The sequence below is a fragment of the Phoenix dactylifera genome, unplaced genomic scaffold (genome assembly GCF_009389715.1).
Source record: "Phoenix dactylifera cultivar Barhee BC4 unplaced genomic scaffold, palm_55x_up_171113_PBpolish2nd_filt_p 000160F, whole genome shotgun sequence".
Classification (NCBI taxonomy): Eukaryota; Viridiplantae; Streptophyta; class Magnoliopsida; order Arecales; family Arecaceae; genus Phoenix; species Phoenix dactylifera.
This window is the reverse complement of record NW_024067704.1, coordinates 1,018,870-1,030,000: the sequence shown is the minus strand read 5'-3', so window position 1 is coordinate 1,030,000 and position 11,131 is coordinate 1,018,870.

Below are 11,131 nucleotides of genomic sequence, written 5' to 3'. Positions count from 1 at the left end.
TCTGGAAACTTCTGAAAATTGACCGAGTCAAATCCACATATTGCAGGCTAAGGACGTGCAGCAACTTCGAGACCAATTTTGACCTTGATAAAGTCAGTATCTATCAAAACTCAAAACATAAAAGTTGTAGAGCGGTTTCTTGGCATTCCACAGCATCTTGAATCATCTCAATCAGAGCTCGGATGAGAAAGTTATGCTTATATTACGAAGCAATATTGAAACTGTCCAAAATTATCCAATTAGCTTCGTTTTTTACTTAACGCTTCCATTTGCATCCTAAATCAAAATATAAGAATAATGAGTACATTTAGGCATAAAATAAGTATACAAGACTAAACATTAAGAAAGAAAAATATGACATTTTGTATTCTCATCAAGACTCTATTGAATTCATTGCGGTCTAAGGCACAATAAAGCACATTCATTGCTTTGGCATTTAGTTGTGTCTTCCTTATATCATTGTCATCCCAATCTTTTTCAAGTTTGGGTATAGTAATATCATCTACAAAAGTTGAAAGAATGTATGGTCCATTAACTATGGTGCTCTAAATCTCATAGTCTTGAGCTTGGATAAATATCCTCATCCTAGCCTTCCAATAGGTGTAGTCGGTTCCATTGAAGAATGGAGATCTATGGGTGGATTGCCCCTCAATAAGAGAAGATCCAAATGGGGTTGTCATTTTGATCTTTTACTCTTTTAATATAAGAGTTCCCGCTCTGATACCACTTGTTGCCCAAGAAGACAACCCAGGAGGGGGGGTGAATTGGGTTTTAAGTAATTATTGCAAATAAAAACTTAATGAGTAACTAATTAAATCTTATTGCAAGCGGATTAATTAGTTTACTAGATGTAGTGAATGAAGGGGATGGAAGAGACAATGAACCAATCACAAACACAAGAGATTTTATAGTGGTTCGGAGCTACACTTGGGAGTTCACTATAATCCCTGGGATTACAGCCAGTTGTTTTACAAGTTCACAACCCAACTTATTGTTTTACGAGATCACAACGAACTCGGTCGGTTTTCACAAGCTCACCGACTAGAACCACCCCATTATTTTCCTGGGATCACAATCGAACCCTTACACCATTGGTTTTAACTTCGGATCACCAACCAACCTTAACACCCTTGATTCAATCCCCTGATTGAATCAAGTAAGAGAAATAGTTTGGAAAGAGTACAGGGATAGCTTCTTAAAAAATAAATATGAACAATATGAATAAAGTAGAGTTAGAAGCCCTCAAACAGATTTTGGAAGAGGAAGAAGGGTTTCTCGAACTCTGAGACTCCTCTTTGAGTGTGCTGAAGATTTGCTGTCAGAAGGGGAGCCTTGAATGCGAGGAAAAGAGTTTGTAGGATGGAGTTCAATGCACTTCTTCCTTCTTTCTCTTGTATTTACTCTTGAGAGCCTTTGATAGTTGGAAAACCCTTTTTATTTGAATGGAATAACTCTCTCTGTCTCTACTTTTGTTTTTTGTGGCTATTTATGCAGTCCTTTTTGAAATATAGTCGTTAGACCCTGATTTGTAACCGTTCTGTACAGTCTGCACATCCTGACAGTATGTCCGTTCAGATCGGAGTCGACTCGCGTGATCTGGAGTCGACTCGCCTGTTGCAGGAGTCGACTCATGCTTTACTGGAGACGACTCGGCAACTGTTCAGGATTTGAATTAAAGTGCTATCCCAACCTGGAGTCGACTCGGACCAAACCTGGAGTCGACTCACCAATGTCTGGAGTTGACTTGGCACTTTTGGAGATGGCTCGTTCTCAGGGTTCCAGAGATCTTTCTTTCGGGTTTACTCCCTTGAGTCGACTCGGATTCTCTTGGAGTCGACTTGGCTTTCAGAGCCCGAAATCTCGATCCTCTGTCTGTTGACCTGAGCTGTCTCGGAGTCGACTCGCACTTTGTTGGAGTCGACTCGGCTCTCAGAGACAGAAAAACTGTTCCTCTGTGTTTTGAGTTGAACTGTCTCGGAGTCGACTCGCACTTTGTTGGAGTCGACTCGGCTCTCAGAGACCGAAAAACTGTTCCTCTATGTTTTAGTCTTGCTTTCCTCTGAGAGTCGTCTTGGACATAACTAGGAGTCGACTCGCCAAACTTCGGAGTCGACTCGTAACATTCTGGAGTCGACTCGATTGCAGGGTCTGAAATACCTAGTTCTGTCTTTCTTCTGTTATCCTTTGGAGTCGATTCAGAAACGTCGGGAGTTGACTCGGCAACTATCGGAGTCGACTCGAACCCTTCTAGAGTCGACTCCTGACAGGGTCTGAAAATCCTCTTTCTATTCTGCTGTCTGTTCTCAGTCGGAGTTGACTTGCAGTGTGCCAGAGTCGACTCGAGCCTGTGCCAGAACATTTGAAACACTTGGAGTCGACTCGTAATCCTCTAGAGTCGACTCGAGTTTCAGCCTTTGACTTAAGCTGATTTCCACATGCACTCAAAAGAAGATTCTCACAGATTTTGCCTGAGATACTAGATTGAATTCATTAGTATAACATAAAATATACTCAAATGTTTTGGTCTCATCAAAATCAAATTGGGGTATTATCAATCACTCCACATAGAAGTATTCAGCACGGAGAAAGTTTTTGGTTGGTTTATCTGAAAACCAACTGCGTTGTCTGTGAGCCCGGAAAAATAAACTGTGTAAAGTTTTTGGTTGGTTTATTTGAAAACCAACTGGGTTGTTTGTTGGGAATTGTATCCTAAATGTCAATCGTCAGCATATTGATGATTGAATTTTGTAAATGAATTGACAAATTAATAAAGTATTATTTGGCATTATTTATCATTTCATCTTCAAATGAACTCTTATATGATGAAGTCCTTAGGACTTATGTTATGATAAAGGAGGATTTATCTTTAAGTCCTTAAACTTGTTCGCGACCAAATGATATGTTGTTACTAGGACGACAACATTATCGAGATTAGGTCGTTGCGTGACATATACGTTGGTTGTCCACTTAACCAAGGAGTGTGAAGACACTGGTATGCCATACAGGTGAAGTGTAGGAGTATATTTTACTGAACGTGACCAATTCCGGAATGCTCTACTATCAAGAGCTGTTCCGAGTGGATATGCGTATAAGTTTGGCCCTCTGACCTGAGATCGCAACCTGTGACTAGCAAGCAACTCACTGTACTTTGGTATCAGACTACCTGAATTTTTAATTCAGTGACGAAAGGTCACTGGGTGCAATCAAGTACTTACATAGTCAGTTATGAGTCGAGATGAAATTGACCCCTCCTGGAAACAGGAGATAATGTCTTGTGATTAATTTAGCAAAACCTTGGCCAGGGTAATCCCAGTGAGGAGTCACGGGATATCTAAAGTTAATCACATAATGGATGTACTAATTATAGGGTTGACAGTGAGCTCTAAGTCATCCTGACATTAGGAGTCAAAGGGATTAAATTATACAGTAACCAAAGTCCAGGGTTCCAGAATATTTGCTTCGCATATATTCGGCATATCCGGACGTCGGATACCATTGCTAGATGGTCACATCGATTAGTATAGAAAGATGTTCCTATACTACCGGCTTAGGTTCGAACCTATGAGGTCACATGCATAGAAGTTTCTAGGTTGATCAAATGGCTGATTGATGATTAAGAATCATTAACGGGTAATTTGGTCAATTCGATTGACAAATTATCCTAAGCAAAAGTTGCATTAAAATAATTATTGAATTATTGGAGGATTAATTAGCAATTAGATTGCTAATGAACTCAATTTGATTGAGTAATTGGGCTTAGGTTGAGCCAAATTGAATAGGATTCAATTTGGGTTGCATCAGGGTTTGATCTAATTGGATTGGGTTCAACCCAAGTAGATTGAGCTTGACCCAATTGATGGGACTTGACCCAATTGGATTGGGCTTGATCCAAATCAATTAGAAGACCTTATTTGATGAGGATTATGAGTCTAAATAATCAGAATTGGATAAGGAGAAGAATTCCTAAATTTTAGGAACCCATCCTTATCTTCTTGAAGAAGAATGACACCTTAATTTATCCCTAATATTTTCTACACCTATCCTCTTTATTTTTGGCCAAAAATTGGTATGAGAAGAGAGAAGGCGTGGGGCTATATTTTCTATAAAAATGGCACCTTAAATCTTTCTATAAAGATTTAAATGAATTTCCTAATTTGTAGGGATTGCATGGCGCATGAAATAGGGTGGTCTACGGCTGAACTTTGGACGCATGAATTCCTATACTTTAGGGATCCAAAATGCACAAAATTTAGATATGTTTATCTCCTCTTAGCTTCCAAACCACTAGAATTTTTTGAGAATTTTATCAGCAAAATTAGTTGGCTAAATTAGGTATTAGGCGTGGGGTGGTCTTTTGGCTATAAAAGACCCCCATGCCTTGGGTTCAAGATATACCATATTTAGAGGTTTCAAAAAATTCTGAAAAAATTCTATGAGGGCCTCCATCCCTTCTTCTCCTTCTTCCTCACGTCCATTCTCCATCTCCTTGAAGAACAATCAAAGGTTGAGTGTTTAGAAGGAGAAAGCTTCAGCCATTGCAACGTTCCTGCGCGAGCTAGCACTCCCGCGGAAGATGATCTACCTAGGGCTTCGCGTGTACTTCTCATAGAGGCCATTCGTGTGCGTGGCTGTGAAGTCAAGGATCAGATCCACAAGTTTTTTCTATCATAAAAGGTATTAATTCCACATCAATATTTTATTTTGGAGTCAGGGTCTAGGTCTGATTTTTCGAGGTTTTATCCTCCTTTGGGGCTCCTCACGGAGTTATCTCCAGAATCCATTCGATGGATATTCGAAGATTAATCGGAATAGAGTGTTTACCTTTCAGATCTGATAATTAATCATGCATGAATATTTTAGCATAATTGTTTAAACGATTCCGGTATAATCCTATGTGTTCTTAAGGTGCTGATTTCTAGATTTGATCTTGTAAGCATGCATAAATTAAATTGTTTGATTTGGTTTTTCCGCTGCATTTTAAAACTTAAAAAGAACTACGTATGGCTTGATCCCCCTTATGAAGGGGTACGTAGGCAACCCGATCAGGTTCAGCCATGGTTTTAAAAAAAAAATTCAGCATGCTTAATACCGAAGAACCTAGGAATCACTTTCATTGTTTGTGAGCCCGAAAAAATAAACGGTGACAGGTTTTCGGTTGGTTGCATGGAAAAACTTACTGGGTTTCTGATTGTGCGTCCGGAAAACAATCAAGCAGTAATCTGCTGGGTTATAATGAAATCTCAAGCTTGGCTTGAGGAGTGGATGTAGGTGTTGGGAGTGCACCGAACTACTATAAATTCTTGTGTTTGTGTGTGGCTTGTCTCTTTTCTTCTACCGCATGTTTCTAACTATTTTTTCTCACCTTATTTACTGCTTTATTTGTACTACTTTAATTCCGCTGCTAGATCTTTGAGTTATCAAAAGTTTTCAGTGAGTCATTGTTAGAACCCGCCCATGCCGCAGAAAATTTTTTAGAAATTCAGATGCAGCAGAAGAGGCATGCGCGGGATCAACTGTTCATTGCATGAACGTTTTTCAAAAACCGTTCGTAGATAGATAAGGATTAAAAACTTTATAAAATATTAAGAAGATCAGATTTTCACCTTGTGCGGATAGATGATTACCGCAAACTGATGATCGTGGTTTCGGATGAAGATTCGCTTGAAGCCGCACACGTGTCTGGCCTCTACGGGTATCCACGCAAAGCAGAAATCGGTCCAAGCTTTTTGTCTCTCCGGGGTGCTAGCTTCCTTGCAGGGACAACTTTGATGGCTGATCACCTCCCTTTCAACCAACCCTTGAATGCTAGAGGGAGGAGGAAGAAGATGAAGGGATCAAGGGAGAAGATCCAAAAGGCTAGATGCAGCCTTTGCTTTCCCTTGCGTTGGATCCCAAACGGAGGAGGAAGAAAAGGGCCGCCAACACTTCCTTTTTGCTTCCCTTGCTTGCGGCTGAAAACCAAGGAGAAGGAGGAGGAGGCCACGGCTGAAAAGAGGAGGACTTCTATGCCCTAGGGTGCCGCCCCTCACCTCCTTTTAAAGGCATCTAGGGCTCCTACAATTTAGGAGCCCTTGATCTTTTACCAAGAGGGGCGCCGGCCCCTCTTGTGTTGCCGCACCAAGGAAGAAAAGGAGGAGGGGCGTGAGCCCCTCCTTCTTGTGTTGCCTAAGGAGGATTAGGATGTCCCTATTTGGTTTATTCCTAATCCAATTAGGGTTGAACCAAATCATGAATCAATCGAGTTCAATCTATGCTAGTCCTCATCCAATTAGAACTTGAAGGAACCGTGACTCAATTGAACTCTTCAATCCTAACCCAATTAGGAGTCATATTGATTCATTACATTAATAATTAATTAGGACTTATTTAATTTTAGTCCTAATCTAATTAGGACTCTAATTTGAATCCGAAGTCCTAATCCGATTAGGACTCGGGGAATCCTACTCCAAGTAGGAATCCAAATTTAATTCAAAACTCCTAATCTAATTAGGATTGTAGGAATCCTACTTCAAGTAGGAATCTCAGTCCTACTCCAAATAGGATTTTCAGTCCTAATCCAATTAGGACTCTAGGAATCCTACTCGAAGTAGGATTTGTGTTTAAGTCCAATTAATTAATTCCATTGTTCCTTCTTCAACTAATTATCAATCGAATTGATTATTTGTGATTCCTAATCACGATTCAACCATCGGATCGGTCAATGCCTCTAGTGTGTGTGACCCCATAGGTTCTATTCTGACTGGTAGTGAGATATATTGTGATCTCTATCACAATATCATTGAAAACTTCTTTCAATGGGTCGGAACGATTCCAACTCTACTCATTAGGGTTTATCGATCATCGAGATAATCCCTGTGAGTCCCACCATCCACCAGTGACACCTAGCAGCATGTAGTGGCTATCCAGCAGAATAGAATAGTGAACCTCTAGGTGCAGTTATCGTGTGATACAGTCCTTCTATCGTGGATCCCTACAGGGCGGAAGTCATGGACAACTCGTCAAACCCCATCGCCTATCATATGTCAAGATTTATTCGACTCAAGCTTGAGAGTGGAAAACTCTTTCTCCACTGTTTTTACTGTTTCGGCCGAGGTCTTACGAACTCAGTCTCATAAATCACATAGGATCTCTCCTTATCTACCAAGGTCGATAGATTCCATATAGGTGCATATACCCTACTCCTACAGTGAACCTATTGCAACCAATCTACACTGCATGGACCCATATGGCTAGAGACCATGTATGTGTGCAGTCAAACTACAATAACCTCAATGTGAGCAGCCGAAGCCTCGCAGGTCAAAGGACCAGTCACACTACTGCAATATCAAGCAAGTCACTGACGAGTGGATAGACATCCAACTTACTTCTTATCTTGGTCACGCTCAGTACCCTTGTTCTCTAACAAGCACCTACACTATCACTTCAGTGTCCCTACACTGTGGACTCGAGTCTCGTCCATCCGTAATGAAAGTGATGTGTGCACTGATCTCATCGGATTGATCACCGTTCTCATGATGATCCATCGATCATGAGCATTTAGAAATTAATTACCACTGATCCATAGCTCAAATTCTCAACTCTTGAGAATATACATCATCATCTTATTAATTCCTTGAACGATTCATAGATACATAAACAATATGAATGAAAAAGATGCCTTTTATTTATTCAATAATAAATAGTCAAGTACAAAATTATGTCCCAGAATTAATAATGTGTCAGCTTTATTGGCTTCTAGGGCATATATCTAACAGTCATTCATTTCATGTTATTAATTTTTAAGAGATCCAATTCACCCTCCTCTTGGGCTACACCTTTGGGCAACAGATAGTTTTCTAGGAGAGAGAAAATTAATTGATCGACCTTCACTATTTAATGGCATAAACTACACACATTGAAAAGCACGCATGCGCATTTTCATTCAAGCACATGACTATGATTTATAGAGTATCATAGTCAATGGGCCACACACAAACACTAATCATGATAAGAAAATGGCTCAGCAAAATACAAAAGCCATGGATATCCTATATTGTGCATTAGATGATAGTAAACTTAATAGCATATCTTTTTGCATAACTACTAAGAAAATCTAAAATATGCTTGAAGTTAAATATGAATGCACTAACTTTTTTAGTGAATCGAAACTAGCTCTGAAGAAGAAGTGCAACAAACTGAAATTAAAAATCTATGCTTTGTGGTACACAAAGATGAAGTACATGCTGAAACTCAATCTGATTTTATATTTGATGAACTTCATGATGCTTTTTCTGATCTATACTTAGAATATTAGTTTAAAGAATAAAAAGCTAAATCAGAAAAATTTAGAACAATTATAGCTAACCTGCAAGGACCCAAAAGAGCTTGGGTTCCTAAATTGAAAACCTAATTATTTTTCAGCAGGTGTGTCTAGCTACCCAAAGTTCCAATAAAAGATGTTATCTCGACAATGGGTTCTCTAGATACATGTTAAAGAATGGAACTTAAAATATAATTAAGAAGAGTAACTAAAATGGAAAAAATAATGATATTAGTAATCCTTGCATCCTCTCATAATGAAATTGTTGCAAGTATTAATCATTTTTGTGACAAAAGTAATATTTTTGGTATGAAAAGAAAATATATTCAAATCACTCCATCTTCCTATATTATGCTTTAGTTATTGATGGATAATTTGCTTAACCAATATGTAAGTATGCGTGCAGAGGGCTAAGCATGAATTTCAGAAAATTTTATGCGGAAAGAACAGATTAAACATTTTAACCCATAACATGCTTGATATTTTAGATATTTTGACTTTAGTACCAGTCGAAGACAGTCTTCAACTGCACATCACATGTGGCTCGGGCTCAGCCCCAATACATAGGGTGACACCCGCGCGTGCCTATCAAAGCACTCATCATATGAGCCCCCGGGTGGAGAGCCACGCTTCGTAACACGATCACGTATGAGAGTTTCCGAAAATCGGATAATCTCCACTAATCTTTTGCTTTAACACCAAATATCACAAAGCCCTCAGATCCCGAGGATTGTGTGATTCAAATAAATATGCATAAATCGCAACTTCTTATGATTTGAAGATTGAGATCATATCTCAACTGTAAAAGAAATCCAATCTCTTACCTTTAGAAGGAGGTTCCTTCAAGGATGCTTCGCAGCCGCACAAGCGTCCGGCCTTGATGACTCGTCCACGCGAGGCTCCGGAATGATCAGCTTTCTCGGGAGTGCTCGCTCGCAGGGAAGCAGAAGGATGGCTGAAAGGTAGAAGAAGGAAGAAGGACCTTCACAGCTTAAGAACTCCTTCTTGGGCTTCACCTTCAGAGCTACTCTCTCCTCTCACTCTCTTTCTCTGGTGCTCTTGTGTGTAGAGAAGAAGGAAGAGGGGTGGCCTATTTATAGGCCAAGAAGAGGGTGAGGTGTCCCTGTGAGGTGTCCGATGAGGTGTCCTGCCAGTACATATGTCACACATGCAAGAAAAAGAGGTGTCCTGCTTCGCCACGTGTCACGCATGCAAAGGGGTGAGGTGGCCTGGAGGGTGATGTCATGGATGACTTCATGAGGCAGATGAGGTCATGGATGACATCAGGAGGAGTGTGAGGTGTCCAGGCCCACCATATGTCACACATGCAAGCAAAAGAGGTATTCTGCTCTACCACGTGTCATGCATGCAAAGGGGTGATATGGCATGGAGGGCGATCGGGATGTGGGTCCCACATACAGTATGTGGGTCCCACCTAGGCAGGACGTGGGTCCCACATACAGTATGTGGGTCCCACATAGGCAAAGAAGTCCTAGTCATACTAGGATCATAATTGATTTTAATCCAATTTGACTCAAGCCAAATCTGATTTGGTTGGGGGCAAATTAGACATTTTCACCAAACCAATTTTGGTGTCAATTACGGTTTTACCACTTTCAAATCATATTTGAATTTGGTCAAGCCCAATCTCTATTACTTAATCAAATTGAGTCTAATCAGTGATCCAAGCACCAATCTTTTCCAAGCAACAATTGCTTAAGGCAAACAATCAATCACATTGACTATTTTACCTCTAGATGATTCTCAATCGTCAATCAGCCATTTGATCAATTCAGAAACTTCTAAGCATGTGACGTCACAGGTTCGAATCTAAGCCGGTAGTACAAGAACACTTTCTGCACTAATCGAAGTAACCATCTAGCAATGGGATCCGACGATCGGATAGGCCGAATAGATGCAAAGCAACATTCTAGAACCCATAGACTATGGTTACCGCATAATTCATCATCTTGACCAGAAAATGCCCAGGATGGGTTCAGAGTTTGTCTACCCTGAAACGATCCATCCGAAAATATGTTTCAATTCAATAAGTCAAGTGATAGAGATTTGACTTTTCCTAGCCAGGGTACTACTTAATTGAAAACACAAGGCATTCACCCTTATTCCTAAGGAAGGTCAATCCCATCTTGATCTGCAATTGACTACCACAAGTACTTGACTAGACCTAGAAATCTTTCGTCGCTGGATTAGAAATTCAGATAGTCCGGCACCAAAGTACAGTGAGTTGCTTGCAAGCCACCGGTTGCAATCTCAGGTCTAAAGGATACATATACCCATATCCACTCGGAACAACTCTTGACAAGAGAGAGTCCGTTAATTGGTCACGTTCAGTGAACGTACACTACCATTCACCTGTATACCATACTAGTATCTCTATACTCTTTGGTTTGGAAGACAACCAACAATTATGTTACATAATGACCTACGCCCGATAATACTATCGTCCTATTAATAGTATATCATACGGTCATGAACATTTAAGGACCTGTGTGACAAAATCATATTTCATTACACAAAGCAGTCCTAAGAACTTCATCACATCGGAGTTTGTGAAGATGTTCTCGTGATGAATAAATACCATGTTATTTATAATTGATTCAAATACATTTACAATCAACAATTGATTGGATTTATGACATAATTTTCAACAACTTCTACTTGACCTAAAGCCAATCAGTACAGTATCGTACACCCATCTTCAAGTAATGATGGTCAAACTCCTTTACACTGAGGGCCTTAGTGAAGGGGTCGGCTAAGTTATCCTTCCCTTCAATCTTTTGAAGATCAACGTCACTTCGTTCTACTATCTCA